This window comes from Geotrypetes seraphini, chromosome 9, assembly GCF_902459505.1.
Source record: "Geotrypetes seraphini chromosome 9, aGeoSer1.1, whole genome shotgun sequence".
NCBI classification, from domain to species: domain Eukaryota; kingdom Metazoa; phylum Chordata; class Amphibia; order Gymnophiona; family Dermophiidae; genus Geotrypetes; species Geotrypetes seraphini.
In genome coordinates, this window is record NC_047092.1 from 63,251,505 (window position 1) to 63,270,258 (window position 18,754).

General features: G+C 42.7%; 1 protein-coding gene across 5 annotated transcripts in view; it reads right to left on the minus strand.

The window, feature by feature from the left end:
- The window catches only part of PRICKLE1 (prickle planar cell polarity protein 1), a 237,088-nt gene extending 218,684 nt beyond the window's left edge, over positions 1–18,404 (minus strand). For 2 of the 5 annotated variants that reach the window (XM_033958671.1, XM_033958665.1), the window contains exon 1: positions 18,051–18,404. The gene's annotated coding sequence lies outside the window, so the exon portion shown is untranslated. Of the gene's footprint in view, positions 1–4,266; positions 4,446–16,879; positions 16,898–17,373; positions 17,549–18,050 lie in introns of those variants that run through there. The other 3 variants (XM_033958666.1, XM_033958668.1, XM_033958670.1) reach the window with 3 other exon arrangements.
- Between the last annotated feature and the right edge of the window lie 350 nt (positions 18,405–18,754).

Sequence of the window (18,754 nt, forward strand, 5' to 3'; positions counted from 1 at the left end):
ACAGGCCGCTCTCCACCTCGGTAGGACGTTCCCTCTGACACGATCTCGCCCCTCGGGACTGTGTCAGAAAACGTACTACCGAGGTGGAGAGCAGCCTGTGAGGCTCGTTACAGCTGGCCGGCGATCCTCAGCAGGCTGCTTTGAAGAAGAGCAGCAGCGACGAATTTTGGGACCTTACAGTGAGTGAGGGTGGGAGGGGGAAGTTGCCTGCGTGTTCCCTGCCTCCATGTTTGAAAATGGAATTCAGCACAGGAGGACACATCACGCTGTCAGGGAGCACGCCATCCTAAGTGCGCATGTGCGCTTAGGGTTTTATTATACAGGATTTGATTTGATCGCAAAATCCAAACCCAATGCGATTTACATTTAGTTAAAAATTAGGTTAAAAACCCCCAAACATAACTAGACAATTGGAACTATTTTAACAAAACAATACATGTGAAAAAGGGGGTAAAAAAAAAAATATTGACGGATTAAATACAATTCGTAAACAAATAAAAAGGGGAAGGTAATAAAACAAGAGGTTGGGGAAGGTTACCCACTTAGGGCTCCTTTTATTAAGCCGCGCTAACGGGGTTAAGGCGCGTGACTTTTCATCACGCGCTAACCCCCGCGCTGGCCTAAAAACTACCGCCTGCTCAAGAGGAGGCGGTAGTGGCTAGTGCAGCCGGCGGTTTAGCGCGCGTGTTAAACCGCTAACGCGGCTTGATAAAAGAAGCCCTTAATTTTCGCTTATCAGCACTACTAGTTGACTGTAAAGTATCCTAATATAAGGGAATTTTTAAATGATTCAGTTAAAAGCGTCCTTAAAAAGCCTTCTTTTTCTGCACAGACACATTCCCCCATCTTATCATATCACTACCTCTTTTTTTTTTAATTTGGTTTATTAGGCAACTATTTTAACTAGTATCTCCTCCCCACCTCTTGTACCAAGTCCAAAGTCTGTATTTACGCTGCCCCTCGATAATATGTATGTATACTGTCTAGACTAGTAGATAGGCGGTATATCAAAATAAAAATAAACGAAACTGGAACTTATCAAAATCCCCTTTGAAGTCTGAATACGTCTTCCCAAATTGTATTCAATTTACTCTATACCCATTACTGATTTTGATGTTCCGTGCTCAAAGCAGGCTCCGGTCGATATTCAAAGCAATTTAAGTGGCTGGAGAGGCTCTTCCTTGATATTCAGTGGCACTAAACCAGGCAGAGCCACTGAATAGTGTGTTGGTACAGAGGGCGGCGCTGTAATGTCCTATGGTATGATATAAAACGCTGGCCACCGTTGGTGTACCGATCAGCTGAAGATAAGTTGAAAATATTTTCTTCTATTTTTTTTTCATTAAGCGAAGTACAGCATAAGGCTATAATTATATTAAAGGTTTTTTGCCAATGAGGTTACTGCTCAACCACCTTTAATTAACCACTTCGGCGGAGGTGGGAGGGCCCTTTTCTGAGGCTTTTTCCTTCATTTTGAGTTACTCAACAACCTATGCTGTCCTTATATCATACCATAGGACATTACAGCATCAACCATTATTGAAAGTGTTTATTATTTTACACATTGTGTTTTCATGATATCTGGGTCATTTGTACTATTTAATGCTGACACCCACACAGCTAAGTGAATGACTTTAGAAACAGGGGATTGGGGAGCTTTAAAAAAAAAAAAAGTGGCTAAAAAAGTTATTTGGGTGCCACAAAATTATTCAACCATCACCCATATAACTTTTTTTTTTTTAATCTTTATTAAATTTTCAAACTACAATTATGCATGCAAATAATTCATGTACATATAATATTACAAGAAAAGCACAATAAAAACTTACAGATATTAATAAGCAATTATTTCCCCCCACCTAGTAATCAAAAAAATAAATACCCACAAGAAACTACCTAAAAAAATCCCCGAATCAATTCCAAAGCAAACCCCTCCCCCCTCCCTCCCACCCTGGATGTGTATGTTTAAAGGTCAGTAAAATAAAGTTAGTTATCATTCCTTACAAAATTTAGCCAATGGCTCCCAAACATACAGAAATTTCCTGTAACTTCCCTGCTGTATAGCCATCAAACATTCCATTTTAAAAATATAACAGAGATTCCCACCAGAAAGTGTAATTTAACCTATCCCAGTTCTTCCAATTCTTCAATATAAGTTGTATGGCAACCCCTGTCATTATAAAGAGAAGTTTGTTATTCCTAGCAGGTAGTTGGCTTTTAGCCCTCATTAACGTTCCAAATAGGATGGTATCGTACGTCAATGCCACTGGATTTTCCAATATTTTGTTCACTTGATCCCATATGGATCTTCAAAATTTAAGTATCAAGGGACATAGTCCAGTAAATGGTCCAATGTCCCGGCTTCGAGATGACAGTGCCAGCATCTATTAGACTTTGAACTATCTAATTTCTGTAACATAACTGTCTTATGGAGGCCTTAGCCGAGTATCGCCTGGGACCAGCATAAGCACCAGCACACAAAATCGGCCAAGTTAGTCCCCGATATCCAGTGCCAGTGCTAATTGTCGCCGGCTAAATATTGGCCAGTCTATTTCTTAATGCTTTCCTTTCTTTTGTTTGCATGGGAAGTATATTTATGGTGTCCAAAATCCTTTAAGTAGAAGCCACTAGTAACATAACCAGCCTCTCCAGATACAAACTTGTAGCACAGTTGCTATTATTATATGGGGTTTCTTGTTCCTCAAAAACAAGGCAAGCACATAAGTTGTTTTCAAAGCAACCATATTCCCAGTTTCAAATACACTAGTTTCAATTCATAGGGCGATCAAAAGACATATGTAGTGATCCAGCTGGGTCTGCTGTGATATGATGTCGGATCCTGGCTCCTTCATGCAAATGAGCTTGATGCATAACAACAAAAAGCAACCAAACTAACAAAAGTGGTTATAAAAGCATCACAGGAAACCAAATAGCCTTTATTTAAATTAAAAGCAAATCACAATCTTATTCTTGGAAGGCACTTGGAAAAGCTTTTTTGGCACACAGCTGTCTCAGGCTGCCAATAATTTGTGTAATTGGAAACATTTCAAACAATTGCTACACTAAAATCCAACCAGCGTAATTGGCAGCGGTGGGATCTAAGCCTCTCGGAAGGGGAAGGGCAGAGGGAAGAACACTGTTCGGGGCAGAGTGTGCCCGACGACTGTACCTATACAGTTTTCATCACAGCCTTGCAGACGGAAACCCAGAGAAGGAGCAGAAGATACTAACCAACATAGACAGAGCAAATTATTCCAGAACAGAATGAGCAAGGTGGGTTGCAAATCAACTACTGAGAAACAACTGCCATGCAAGAGTCAGTGTTAAGAGAATGACACGGGGACAAATTTTTCTCCATCCCCGCGGGAACTCATTGTCCCGTCCGGTCCCCGCGAGTTCTTTTCCTGTCCCTGTCCCATTCCTGCAAGCTCCGCCCTCATATGGTTAAAGCAGAGCTTAAAGGAATGGGGCAGAGGCAGGGACAGCGACAAAACTCGCAGGGACAGGACGGGGAAATTGAGTTCCTGTGGGGATAGGGACAAATTTGTCCCCGTGTCATTCTCTAGTCTAGACCAGAAAGGAAGAAATAACACAGCACTAAAGGAGATAGGGACTCGATATACCACTTTTCTGTGTGGTTACACAATCAAAGAAGTTTGCATGTTTCAGGGAAGTACTTATTTTGTATCTGGGGCAATGAAATGTTAAGTGGCTTACTCAGAATCACGAGGAACTGCAGTGGGAATTGAACTCACAACCTCAGGGTACTGGGGCAGCTGCTCTAACCATTAGGCCACTGGAAATCAACTTTATAACCAGCTACCACAAATCCCAGTTTCACTTGTGACATCACTTTGCCTGATAGGCCAACCACATTTTGAAAACTAATTCTTGAATGGAATCAGTTTTACAGTTACTTTTCAAACAGAGCAACATTTGTAGGAATAATTCCAAGGGGAGGTAACATGACATTCACGAATTGATTTGCAGATATTTTTAGAGGCATATTTTATAATAGGGCATTGTGATAGCATGAGAAGCCTTATGGCAAGGATCCTTCACAAGCATAACCAGACCACAATTTAAAAATGCACATACATTTTAATTGAATGGTTCAGAAGGAAAAACAAAAAAGAACCTGTTCCTCTCACAGGCTGTTAGCTCGGGATTCCTCCCAGACCATGAAAAACTCCCTTATGTGTACAGAGATTGCAGGGTAAATCCTTTTCCTACCTCACGGCTAACTCTTTGGTCTTTCAAACTTACAGTTTGTAGGAGTACATTGGAGGTCTGCTTCTTCCTGCTCTGAACCTCTGTCTTTCCCAAGCCCAGGCTTTCATTTCCCCTGGCTGAACCACTCTTTCCTGGCCTAGGACTCTTAAAGTGATCCGTCGGGAAGTGCGCTTAAGGTGGACTGGTATCTTCTGTAATTCTATGAAGATTACCTAAATTTGGATGCCAAAATGCAAGATGATGAGTGAAAATTCTAGAACAGCATCTGATTGCCTCGATTCCATTAGAGAATCTATAATAATAAAACCCTCGCCGCGCATGCGCACTTGAAACGCCATGCCTCCACATGCGCAGTAGAGGAACCGCTGAGCAGGGAGGAGCCGCCAAGGAGGGAAGCTGCCGAGCAGGGAAGCGTCTCAGCGCAGTGGCAGCAGTCCTAACCCACCAACCTCCCATTCCTTACCCAAAGCAGCAGTGGCAGCGCTGTAAACAGGTTGTTCGCGGCAAGCTCTTCAGTGCCTTTCCTCTGCTGCATCACTTTGGATGCGGTAGAAGAAAGGCCCTGTCGGGGCTGGCCGCTAACAGCCTGTTTACAGCGTTGCCACTGCTGCTTTGCGTAAGGAATGGGGGGTGGCGGGTCAGGACTGCTGCCGCTGCTACTGATATTTGGGTGGGGGAGGAAAGAGATGCCTGATTGGGAGTTTGGGCCTGGGTTGGTGAAGAGAAGAGAGACATGGGATAGCAACTAGAGAGAGAGGCTTTGGGTGGGTGAGAGAAGCAAGCATTTGGAGGGTAGGAAGGAGAGAGAGTACACGGATGGGGTGGGCCACCACCACCTCAGCGAGCGAAGGTTAAAGGAGCCTTCCCCCACCCACCCCAGAGACAGTGAAAGCACAGAGGAGTGCGGAAGTGTGCACTGGGGCTCAGTTCAGCTCAACATGGCCCAGCAGTTCGCGATCTTCCTGTGAAGCAGCATCAGGCGGCGATCCAGCACCAAGGGTGAGCGAACCAGGGGTTCGGAGGGGAGACGGGACGCATTTGCCCATTGTGTAGCTGGGCAGATGTGTGCGGGCAGCTGGCCACAGCTGGATTGAGGAAAGGGCAAAGGATCCCTTAGCTGGCACAGCTGGAAGGCAGCTTCAGTGAGGGTCTGGGCAGGGGGAGAGAGAGAGAAAAAGAAAAATATAAATAAATATAGACGGGACAGGGAGAGAGAGAGAAAGAAAAAAAAAAAGATAGACGGGGCAGGGAGAGAGACAGAAAAAAAGGAAAGACAGACAGACATCTATTCTAGCACCCGTTAATGTAATGGGCTTAAACACTAGTAGAGCATAAGTCGTTATTTGCAAGGCAACATTTAGGCATTAACATATCATGTGAAAAGCAGGTGTAAATGTGAATGTGAAAACATTGCACTTTAGCATGTAAACTTATTGTATTCTAACGTTACTCACATATGAAATCTGCCCATGCCTTACTCGTGCTCCATAGTTCTGCACTATGTGGGATGTTCACTAGCCCCCTCTTTTACTAAGCCCGACAGTGCAGGCTGGCATGGTAAATGCTCCGACGCCCATAGGACTTGAATGGGCGTCAGAGATTTTCCACGCGGTTTAGTAAAAGGGGTCATAAATTAGCAGAATATCACTAGTATTATATAACTTCAGTGCTTAAATGTTGCCTATATCTAGGCACTAACCAGCAAATTTTCAAAGCGATTTAAGGGGGCAGAAGCCTTTCCTGCCTGCTTAAATTGCTTCCTACCCTTAAATGGGATATTCAGCAGAACTTAAGCAGAAAGGGCTGCTGAATATTTCCACAGACCACCTGACCAAAAGGTAGACAGGTCAGGGAAGGGGCTGGGGGCTGCACTAGGGAGAAGCCAAGGGTTATACAGGTGCCGACACTCGTATAACTAAGCAGCCTAATTTAGGACAGCTTTTGGGCTATCCTAAATTATGAGGTCACTTAGCTATGCAAGTACCAGCACCCACATAACTTTTTACTTTTAAAACCCTCCCAATCCCCCTTCCTGCCTTACAAATAGCACCCCCCACCCCTACTTCCCTAGGCTGTAATACACCAAACCCCTCCCCTATCCTCCTCCAATGTCTAGGTACAGTGGGGGGGGGATGATGGGGCAGGAAAGCAGCCCCCCTCATTCCCGCCCCTTGTAGTTCTACTTCAAAATGGCTGCCAAAGAGTTGCCACAACAGGTCACAGAAGCCTTTTTGAAGTAAAGCCACAAAGGGCAGGAGTGAGGGAGTGCTCCTGTTCCAAACGATCCCCCACTGGGTCACCAGAGAGACAGATAGGCTCCAGGGGGGACCACCTAGACATTTTTTTTTGGGGGGGGGAGGAAGGCTGGTTATTTAAGAGGCTAGGAGGGTAATTGGGAGTGTTGTAATAATTTGAGATGGCTTAGAAAGGCTGGAGTGAGCTTGAACGGCAACTCCAGTAGTAATGACAGTGCCAAGCAGACTTCTACGGCAGAAATATCAAAGAAAATAAAATAAGACTGCTGGGCAGACTGGATGTACCACACGGGTCTTTAGCTGCCATCATTTACTGTTACTATGTTTATACCAGCCCGATATTTAGCTGGGACCCACCTAACTTTCTTATACAGGCACTGGCTGAGAGTATGCAAGAGTATGGGTTGGGTGAGAGGGGTTCAGGGTCTATCACAATTTTATATACTATGTTTGGAAGGTTGTTTGTGTAATACAGTTACAAGAATCTATATTGCTTTCTGCTTTTGCACTCTTAAAACAATAAAAATGTTGAACTTAAAAAATAAAACTAACTCTATTTTTCTAAAATAACACAAGAATTAAGCACGTCCTGCCCTGGGCATCTCAATTTTGATCTCTAGGTTCTATGTAACATGGAGCCACTGCCATTTTTTTTTTTTTTAAATATAGGAGGTAATTGAAAAACTGACCGTATTAGCAAAATGTATGCATGTACTTTTACTAAACAGAATGCAGAATTCTTAAAGTAAAAGTATGCAAGTATTTTTGTTTCAAAAATTACCTCAGGAAAACTATGTGCACACATGTACACCTGCCATTTGCTGCACAAGGATTTTCCATGAAAAAAATGGCATGCAAAATGTTTGCATTTCTAGAAATATATGCATAACTTCAAACTCCTTTCCAAACCTGCCCACCAGAATGCCTTTATTTGCTGGGGGTCAGAGTATGTGCACACAAGCTCTACATACATACCCTTGTTATCTGCACATCGGGCAAGCAAATTTGCAAAAGCTCATTTTCACAGCACACTCAGTTGGGGGAAAAAAGCCAAAAAGCAAAGGGATACAAAACCTGAAAGCAATTGAACGAGCTAAATAATTTTTAGTCTAATCTCATTTGACTTTTATAATCCACTGACTCCCTTAAAAAAAAAGTCCACAGCGGCTTACAAATTAGCAAGAGAGAAAGAATACATAAAGCAAGAAGAGAAAAAACAGCAAACATTACAAACCACTAGATTGCCGATAATTATGCCGATATGTCTTTAAATATTTACAAAATATGAAATGGGAATGTTGACATCTTATTTCCAACGGCAAATTGTTCCATGTTGAGATCGCCTGGTATAAAAAGGATCCTTAAATAATTCACATGTAGAAACAAAATGGCATCAACTTGTTCTCATATAAACACGTTTCAGCATTGTGTATGCCTCAGGGGACTTCATTTTAACAAAATAAACACCAAACAATGGTCAGTGCGTTATAGTGGAAAATTATAGAAGGTAGTGAAGCCCCCACAAAGTGGTTAGCTGCAATTCTACTCCAACATTTTGCTTTGCAATACTATAGAAAACCTTTTGTTGTGGGCTGATATTTTCCTGACATCTGAAACTCATAGGGAGACATAAGGGGTCAATTCAGAAAGGGTTATCTGAATGCTAAGCAAGAATTCTGTGTTGGCTATTAAACACATATGAACAAAAGACAGCCATGGGTCAGACCAATGGTCCATCTAGCCCATTTCCACAGTGGCCAGTCCAGGTCACAAGTACTTGGCACAAATTTAAATTGTAGCAACGTTCCACGCTACCGATCTCAGGGCAAGCAGTGGCTTCCCCTATGTCTGTCTCAATAGCAGACCACGGACATTTCCTTCAGGAATTTGTCTGTACCCTTTTTAAACCCATCTACATTAACCGGTTACCACATTCTCTGGCAACAAGTTTCAAGTTTATTAAAAATTTGATATAACACCTTATCATTTATTTCAAAGTGGTTATACATTTTAAAATAGGGTAAAAACAGATAATACAATTTAACATAACTTTTAACAAAATTAACATACACGATTAGACCAATAATAACATACATGACTAGACAAACGGGTATGAATGGAAAAAAAAGGGGAGAACTACAATGGCTAAAGAAAAATAAGGTATAAATCAGGGGTCTCAAAGTCCCTCCTTGAGGGCCGAATCCAGTCGGGTTTTCAGGATTTCCCCAATGAATATGCATGAGATCTATGTGCATGCACTGCTTTCAATGCATATTCATTGGGGAAATCCTGAAAACCCAACTGGATTGCGGCCCTCAAGGAGGGACTTTGAAATCCCTGGTATAAATGGTATAAACTAGGGGTCCCCAAAGTCCCTCCTTGAGGGCCGAATCCAGTCGGGTTTTCAGGATTTCCCCAATGAATATCCGTTGAAACCAGTGCATGCATATAGATCTCATGCATATTCATTGGGGAAATCCTGAAAACCCGACTGGATTCGGCCCTCAAGGAGGGACTTTGGGGACCCTGGTATAAAGAAAAGAGCGGGGTTAAAAACAAGTAAGCCCAATACAAGCGGACTCATAAAAGATTTTTAAAAAATTTAAAATCCTTAAAAAGACACTCACACTTGAAAGGCATCTTTGAAAAGGAATGTCTTAAGAAAAAATTTAAATTTCCTCAAGATTAGTTATCTCTCTTAGTGCACTTGGTGCCGAGTTCAAGAGGGTTGGGGTAACTACTGAAAAGATAGTGTTTCTTCTAGTATTAATATGGTTCAGGGTTGGGACCTTAACTATTCTTCAGGATTAGGAGCATAACTATTCTTCTGAGTGCAAAAAAATTTCCTCCCATTGATTTTAAAAATATTTCCTTGTAATTTCATTGCGTGTCCCCTAGACGAGATTTTTGATGGAGTAAAAAATCAATTTACACTTCTCCCTCCAGATTCGCGGGGGATAGGGGCAGAGCCGGACCGCGAATGGCGAAAAACCGCGAATATCCGGCTCTGACCCATCCCCGCCTTCCCGGCCTTACCTGGTGGTCTAGCGGGCTTTCGGGGCAGGAGCGATCTTCTTACCCTCCTTCCCCTTGCAGATCGCCATTAGGAAATGGCTGCTGTGAGTTCCTGTAGTCTCTCGAGACTACGACGGGAACTCCCTACAGCTATTTCCTAATGGCGATCTGCACGGGGCAGGAGCGTAGGAAGATCGCTCCTGCCCCGAAAGCCCGCTAGACCACCAGGTAAGGCCGGGATGCCAGGGGGAAGACTTAAGGATGTTTTTTTTTTTCTTTTTTTCCCCTCCCCAAAAAATCGCGAATATGTGAAATCGCGATTACTGAAACCGCGAATGGGAGGGGGACGTGTACTTGTACCCGGTTCTACACCACTTAGGATTTTGTAGACTTCCATCAAATCTCCTCTCAGCTGTGTCTTCTCTATGGTGAAGGGCCCTAACCTCTTTAATCTTTCCTCATACGAGAAGAATCCCAGTCCCTTTATCATCTTGGTCACTCTTCTTTTCTAATTCCACTATGGGCTCCTTTTATCAAGCCGCGCTAGCGATTTAACGCGTGTAATAGCGCGTGTTAAACAGCCAGCCCCACTAGCCGCTACCGCTTCCTCAAGAGGCGATAGTTTTCAGGCCAGCACGGGGGGTTAGCGCATGATGAAAAGTCGTGCGCGTTAACCCCCACTAGTGCGCTTGATAAAAGGAGCCCTATATCTTTTTTTGAGATTCAGCCACCAGAATTGAACATAATTCTCAAGGTGAGATTGCATCACAGAGCGATACAGAGGCATTATAATAGTCTTAGGGCTCCTTTTACTAAGGTGCGCTAGCGTTTTTAGCGCATGCAGGATTTTAGCGCACGCTATACCCGCGCTACACTTCTAGAACTAACGCCAGCTCAATGCTGGCGTTAAGGTCTAGTGCACATGGCAATTCAGCACGCGCTATTCCGCGCGTCAAAGCACTATCGCACCTTTGTAAAAGGAGCCCTTAGTCTTGTTTATCACTCCTTTCCTAATAATTCCTAGAATCCTGTTTGCTTTTTTTCGGCCACCGCTGCCATACATTGGACAGAAAGTTTCCACGTATTGTCTACGATGACACTTAGGTTTTTTTCTTGGGTGCTGACCCCCAAGGCAGACCCTAGCATTAGGTAACTCTGAATTGGATTATTCCTGCCAAAGTGCATCACTTTTACATTTGTCCACGTTAAATTTCATCTATCATTTGGATGCCCAGTTTACCATTTTCCTAAGGTCTCACTGCAAATGTTTCATATTCTGCATGCGTTTTAAGAACTCTGAACTATTTAGTGTCATCTGTAAATTTTATCACCTCATTTGTCGTTCCAGTTTCCAGATTATTTATTTAAAAAAAAGTTAGATAGCACATAGTTACTATTATGGAATACTAGTGTAAGTCAGCATTTAAAATTCTGGTTCAGTCACCAATGCTAAGCTTTCTTGACTACTGTAATATCATTTATTTGTCAAGCACCAAGAAAAACATGGCCAGATCGAAACCGATTCAGAATACTGCGGTCAGATTAATTTCTGGCCCGAAAAAATATGATCATGTGACTCCGTTTTACCGTGAGCTGCACTGGCTTCCTGTTGAAGCCTGGGTTATCGTAAAGTTGGGATGCTTATGTTACAAAGTTGCGTTCAGATCAGCGCCATTATACCAGAGCCGAAAGATTTCTTATAGCTTCCTATAAGAACAGCAGAAAGTCAAATGCCCTTTTTGTCTTTCCATCAGTCTATCTTGAATACACACTATCATATCAGGCAGCTCATTATGATAGAGCAGGGGTCTCAAAGTCCCTCCTTGAGGGCCGCAATCCAGTCGGGGTTTCAGGATTTCCCCAATGAATATGCATGAGATCTATGTGCATGCACTGCTTTCAATAAATATTCATTGGGGAAATCGTGAAAACCTGACTAGATTGCGGCCCTTAAGGAGGGACTTTGAGATCCCTGTGATAGAGATATTCGACACTTATTGCTTACATCTTGTTCTTATGAACAATTTAGAAAACAACTGAAAACTTTCCTCTTTGCAAAATTCTTGACCTATCAGCCTTCACTGTATCATTTTAATAAGCTTTTGTAAACCGCATTGAACTCATGGTTATGCAGTCTAGAAATCTGGTATTATGTTATGTTATATAGCATTTATGCACCAATATTTAGGCACACTCACTTACTCCGTTTCTATGGATGGCTGAAATGTGCACTGCTAAATGAGGTACCTTGCATGCAGTGGCATAGCGAGAGTGAGGAGCGCCTGGGACAGCGGCACCCCCACCCTCTTCTCCGCGCCCCCCTCCCCCGCACCTGCCGCACACGCACATCCCTTCCCACGTCCCTCTTTGACTACCCCGGCGTGAGCAGCATCTCCAACTTGCTGCCCGCGCTGGCCTCGGCTCTCCCTCCGACATCACTTCCTGGTCCCACAACCAGAAAGTGATGTCAGAGGGACAGGCGAGGCCGGCTCGAGCAGCAGGTTGGAGCTGCTGCTCTCACCGGCAAAGAGCTAGAAGTACGGGGTGGGGAAGTGTACGGTGGGGGAGGAGTGAAAAGCAGTGGTGGGCGGAGAGGAAGAGAGGCGCTGGCGCCCCCACCAAGACGACGCCCGGGGCAGTTTACTCCCCCGCCCACTTTACTACGCCACTGTTTACATGCCTAACTGATAGTATTCTACAAAGTGCACTCTAGAATAGTCAGAATGCCCATTTCCTGCCCAATCTCCTCTCACATGAATGCTCCCTGTGCAATTTACACACACACTTTATATAATAGTGTCATAATGCATGTGCACAATTAGTGCTAGTTATGGCCAATTTTTGATAGTTATCACTAATTAAGTACCAATCAATGGGGTAATTAAATAATGAAGTTATGTGTATAAGTGGCACTAGTCTTCAACTATGTATGGAATTGTGTACATAACTGTGTGTGCCATTTATAGAACCACCAAGGACAAGGGAAAGTCCCCTTGATGCCTTCTTTAACATATTTAGGACAACTACCTAGGGGGAAGGAGTGGCCCAGTGGCTAGAGCTGCTGCCCCAGCACCCTGAGGTTGCAAGTTCAATCCCAGCCTGCTCCCTGTGACCCTGGGCAAGTCACCCATCCCTCCACTGCCCCAGGTACCACAGTTAGATCATGAGTTTGCTAGGACAGAGAGGGAAAAATACTTGATTACTATTCAATGTATTGTATAACATAACATAACTTTATTCTTCTATACCGCCACAATCAGACGATTTCTAGGCAGTTTACACAGAAGAAAAACTGGACAATCAGCGAAATACAGAACAATAATGATAAAAGTACAACATGTTACCTAAAGACAGACAATATAATATTTTTGTTGTAAAAACAAAACTTCGGTTAAGAGATGAATTTGTCAAATAGTACAGTCTTAATTTCTTTTCGAAATGCGCTATAAGAAAGCATGGCACCACTAATATAAATACCCAACCAGGACTGTTGTTTACTTGCTTGAAATGCAAGCCTCTTATCCAAGTAAGACCTGTATTTACAACTAGTGATCTTTGGGTAGGCAAATAAACTACAGTTCCTGGTTATCCTCGCAGGGCTGAATAGCACGAAATGAGATAAAAGATAGGTAGGGGCCAATCCCCATACCAGCTTAAAACAAATACATGAAAACTTGAATATTACTCGTGCTTCTACCGGCAGCCGGTGCAGTATTCGGTAGTAAAGGCTGATATGATCTCTTTTCTTCAGCCCAAATATCAGGACGGACAGCCGTATTCTGCACTATTTTCAATTTTCTCAGAATTTTTTTTTGGTACTCCCAAATAAACAGTGTTGCAATAGTCCAATATAGATAGCAGCAGTGCCTGCACCAATAATCTAAAGCAGTGGTTCCCAAACCTGTCCTGGGGCACCACCAGCCAGTCGGGTTTTCAAGATATCCCTAATGAATATGCATGACAGAGATTTGCATATAACGGATGTGACAGGTATGCAAATCTCTCTCATGCATATTTATTAGGGATATCTTGAAAACCCGACTGGCTGGTGGTCCCCCAGGACAGGTTTGGGAACCACTGATCTAAAGGATCAAAATATTTTTTGATGGTCTTTAATTTCCATTGTGCAAAAAAGCACTTCTTTATCACTAAATTTGTATGTTCTACCATAGTTAAATGAGAGTCTAATGGGACTCCTAATATTTTTATAGATTTTGAAATTGGGTAGACATGACCATTTCGAATGGAACGATGCCCTAGTTATTTTGTCATTTGGACTTGCTAAAAAGATTTTTGTCTTTTCTGTATTTAGCTTCAATTTGAAAATGATTGTCCATTGTTCTATTTCAATCATAATTTGAGAAATTTGTTCTACAATTTCATTTGTGATGTTATTTAAAGGAATTAAAATAGAGATATCATCTGCATATATGTAAAAGTGCATCTTCTGTAATAGATGTCCTAAGGGTGAAATGTAAATGTTAAACAGCATGGGTGACAACGGGGATCCCTAAGGTACCCCAGATGGATTTCTCCAAGTCCGAGAGAATTTTCCATCACACACCACTCGGTATGATCTTTTCTTCAGGAAACCCTGAAACCAATTCCAGACTCTTCCCGAGAGTCCCATTGCATCAAAGCAGTGTAACATTATTGTAAACTGCTTTGGGTGAATATTTTCAAGAAAAGGCAGGATTGTAGGAAGAAACTGATGCTATATTGTTTCTATTTGTGTACAGTATTATTTAAGGTTCTGTATAATTTTTGGAATAAAAATTAATCTAGTTGATTCAATGCTTTGGGGGTTTTGATTTTCTTGAAAATTAGCCTTATGTAAACAAAAGGTAGTGTTTGGGCAGGAGGTACAAGTCAGTTTGACAGGAGGAGAAGAATCAATTCAGCATTACTACCTGCAACATTTAGGGGGGTCCCACCCCAAACTATTAAATTATCATTATTTGGTTTTTTTTAAGCAACAGAGAAAAAGTGCAGTCATTTCAGGTCCCAAGACAAGCCAAGCTGGGGGTTTAACAGATTCCAAATGAAATTTAAGCAGGCAGAGAACATACAGACTGTAGAAGAATTATTGCCTAGCCACTTGAGATAGCCCAGATAAAATGGAAATATCCTATGATTCTGGACTGTAAGCAAGAAACCGTTTCTGGAACAGCTCTGTCATTTTGGCAAACAGCAAAGTGATCAGATTAGGCCTTCTTGGAATTAATGCCAGAAGGGTCATGACATCACCAGTATGCTATAACTGCACACAGGGCCTGTCTCTTCCTCATTACCCCTCAGATGAATGAGGAGGCTCACAGGGAGATACAAAGGAACTCCTGTTAAGCCAATTTGAGTGCAGGAATCTGTACTACAGTTTTAAGCACTATGCTTTCCCTCTGTTTATTGCATGTAGCAGTGGCCCCTCTTTCTTAGCCTCCTGTCCAAACAAGGAGGAATTACACTTCTAGGCCTGTATGCAAGATCAGTTTTATGACATGCAGCCAGGGTGCCCTAGTGGACATCCTGTGCAATGCATTCTTTAATTTTTTTTTTTTTTAAACCACTTAAAACATTTGCCAACCTGGCACCTTCACAGATTGAAACCTCATTTGTTTCACTGTCCTGCCTGTAAAAACAGCATAATCTACCAGCAAAGACAAATGCCAAGTGCTCTGTTTTAGAATACAAGTTGAAATTGCAAGTACGCTTCAGAAATTTCTTTTGTGTAGCTGCTCCAAATATTTTCAAATATTAAAACTGCAGGGCAAAGCACTTCATTTTGGACCAATTGGAAACCTACACAAACTTTGCTTTCTATGAGAAGTTACTTGGTTAACGCATAGTACCGCACCTCTGTTTGCACTACCATTACAAAGGCCTGAGAAATTACACAGCTATTAATATTTCCTCTCCATGCTATCCCCATCATTTGAAAAAAAAAAAAAAAAAGGTACTTATTCTTAATGTGCTCCTTTTAGTTAAACATTATAACCAGCCAGCTAAGTAACTAAGATAATCTTTCTAGCAAACAGTATTGCTTGTCCATCAGACCAAACCATACCGTTCAAACAGTGAACAGAGATACTGAGGTTATTAAAAGTAAGCAGGAAAATGTCTCTTCCTGAACATGTCTACCAGCTTTGCATAATATTAAGCACACAAACGATTCCTTCTTCTCTAAGCAGCCTTTAAAATTTACTTTCTAAAGTGAACCTAAACAAGGATCCTCCGCCAACTAAGATTAATTTATTTTTGAGTCATCATACAACATGAGATTAAAGAAAGTAAAAAAAGAAAACAAACAAACCTCAGACTCTTCTGTTGGTTTCCCACATCTGACTCTAATCTTAATAGTTGAGCTATTAACCCTGAAAGGTGGGGGGGTGGGGGGGGTGATTCAGCTGATGTTAAATTTTATGCGGGTGACCCAGGATGACTCATTACAGCACCCTTTATTATTCAGACAAATGGCGGCTCTACAGATCCTCGATTATAAACATGATAAAACTGTTTTAGCTGGCTTGGCTTGTGCTGGCAGAACTGATTGAATCTGTCACTAAGCTAAAATGAATTGCTGTTCCTTTCAATGGAAACTCCAATAAGCCAATAGGTTTATCGCTGCTGACTGACACACTGGAACCAAGTTCTCCGGGACCAGAACTTATTAGCATCCTTCCTTCACAGCAGGAGACAAAAATCACCCACACCATCATCAGAAAAAGTGCCAAGTATAAAGTCAGTGCACATGTACAAATAACTGCAGTTTCTCTGCACAGAATTATCTGCCAATGAAATAATAATGTTTTCTGGTCAAACATTAGCAAGCTAATCTTTAAATTCTCTAGAAAAACATTTCTCAGTGAGCTGGGAAATTCACCCCCTCTGTGCTTCCTGACTGCTCAGTTGATGGTATTTAGGAAGATCCATGTACTAGCAGTGGACTTTTATTTTGCTTTCCCCTGCCCCCAGCTGGGGGGTTCAATGACAGATTCCTGTCCATGGCAGGCACCGGTTACCCTATGTAGAGACCACATTGAAGGCATGTGGAACTGAGCCCAACAGACAGCAAGATAAATGATTGCTATTGAAGTAAAATCCCCCTGGTGGGAGTAAAAATTGTTTGAGAGTTACAGCTTGATAAATATTATGTCACCTTTGTTTAAAGCGCTTTTGGTTTACACAGAATCCATAGGAAAAGTTAATGTTAATATATATATATATGCATATATATTAAGTTAATGTTAATATATATATATAATGTTAATATATATATATTAAGTTAATGTTTATATATATGCATATATATATATATATATATATATGCATACATCCACAAATACATGCCAGAACGTTTTTTTCTAAGAATAAAAGCAGACCTTATTGTTAGGGATGGCCAAATCAAGCTGTCCTCTCCCATGAGACTGTGCTATGCTGTTGATAGTAAAAAGCAGTTGAAAAATTGACACTTGGCCGAGGATAATGGAGAAAGCAAAGACTTAGGGCGAAAAGACCAGTTGTCACCCAAGTGACAGGCAACAGCTGAGCTCACACATCTGGAGCTTGATTCGGGCAAAGTCTGCAAAACACAGCCATCTAGAGGCTTGATCTGTTAGGACGACAGATGGAATCTGTCTGTTCTTGTAGCTAAAAATACACGTATATTTTTAAAAGTTAAAAATAGTTTAAACATATAAATATAGAAGAATGGGTGCATATACATCGACCCCCCCCCCCCATGCATAAATTGTACCCAGAAATGTTATTTTGTGCATAGGTATGCTAGCCCTATCTGTTCAATGTGCGCGAAAGGGGTATTAGGTCTTTTTCCACATCTGAAAGGAGTCTGGCGTTTTTATCTGGGCATCCTTACTGCTGGTTCTGTTACCGCCATCCACCTTGGGTATCGCCTACGAGTATAATTACGCGTTATTTGGACAGCGCGTTCGGATTCCAGCGGGGCAAGCGAAAACGCCGTTCAGCTTCCCAAGACAAAAAGCTCGCCGAGGCTGCTCAGACGGCTCTACAGAGATAACCTTCCCGTGTCCCAAAACTAACACGCCAGCGCCAGGTTACGCGGGCCAAAATAATCTAAAAAGGCTGTTTTGGTTTTCTTAAACTGCGAGCCATATTTCCAACGCGGTGGTGCTGAGATCTGGGCGTGTAAAAAAAAAAAAAAAGGGGGGAGGGGACGCATCCCCCAAACCAGCTCCCTTACTCCTCCAAACTTTTTAAATAAGTTGGGGGGAAAAAAGTATAAACCCCGATTTCGCCTCTGTGAGAGCGAATACTAGAGTATCATATTTAAAAGTGCAGCTTTGCCCCCCCCCCCTCATTTCGCTTGACTTCTAGACTCCCCCACCCCCCTTTAATGAATTTATACTGCCCTTCTAGAGGCCCGTGCAGGCGCACATCGATTCTACCCCTCTCTTCGCATATCACACACTATATCTTACAGTTAACTTTGGAATCTGTCATGCATTCGTGGGGGAAGACAGGGCAATCTCTACTTTTACTTCAATCGGAAACCAGTAAGCAGAGTCCACTCACCATATAAATAAATGAAACCACTCAGGGGGGGGGGGGGTCCTAGCAAGGTAGTCCTTGCTATCTTCTTCGGCGCGATCAGATCACATTTAAAAATAAAGCAGTCCAAAGGGTTCCCCCCCCCGCCCCAGGACTGTGATGATCTGTGTCGAATCAGCGCAGGAGTCTCGCCGGACGCATGGTCGGCCAATTCGGAGCTTTCACGAGAGAAGCTGAGCTCAAATCCGCTTCCCAACTCCCCCCGAGCTTGCAGCGTGAAAGCCGGCAGGGCTGCAGCTTCGGCCGTCGCTCTGGCTGATGTGCGGGAGCTGCTCACCGAGATGGGAAAGCCCGAGAGCTTGGGAGACAGGAAGTCTAGGGAGGAGAAGGGGGGAGGGGCACAGGATCCAGTGATGGCTGTGTTGGGGGGGGGGGAGAGAGCAGGGTGTAGGAGTTGAAAGGGAGCAACTTAAAACCTGACTTTCCCCAGAAGGTGAGGAGCAGGATAGGATAAGGTAGTTTTGGGATAGTGGGCTGGCTGGGAGAGTATTTCAAAAAGAAGAGCCCTAGCACTCGGGGGCACAAGTCTTTTCCCGGTTTCATCGGAGGCAGATTATCAAAAGAGCAGCTCCTAGCCAGCTTTCCACCTGGATGCCTGCAACCGACTCTAATACAAGCGAGATGAAAACAGGCTACAGAAGTCTCAGTGGATGCTTTTTTTATTTGTC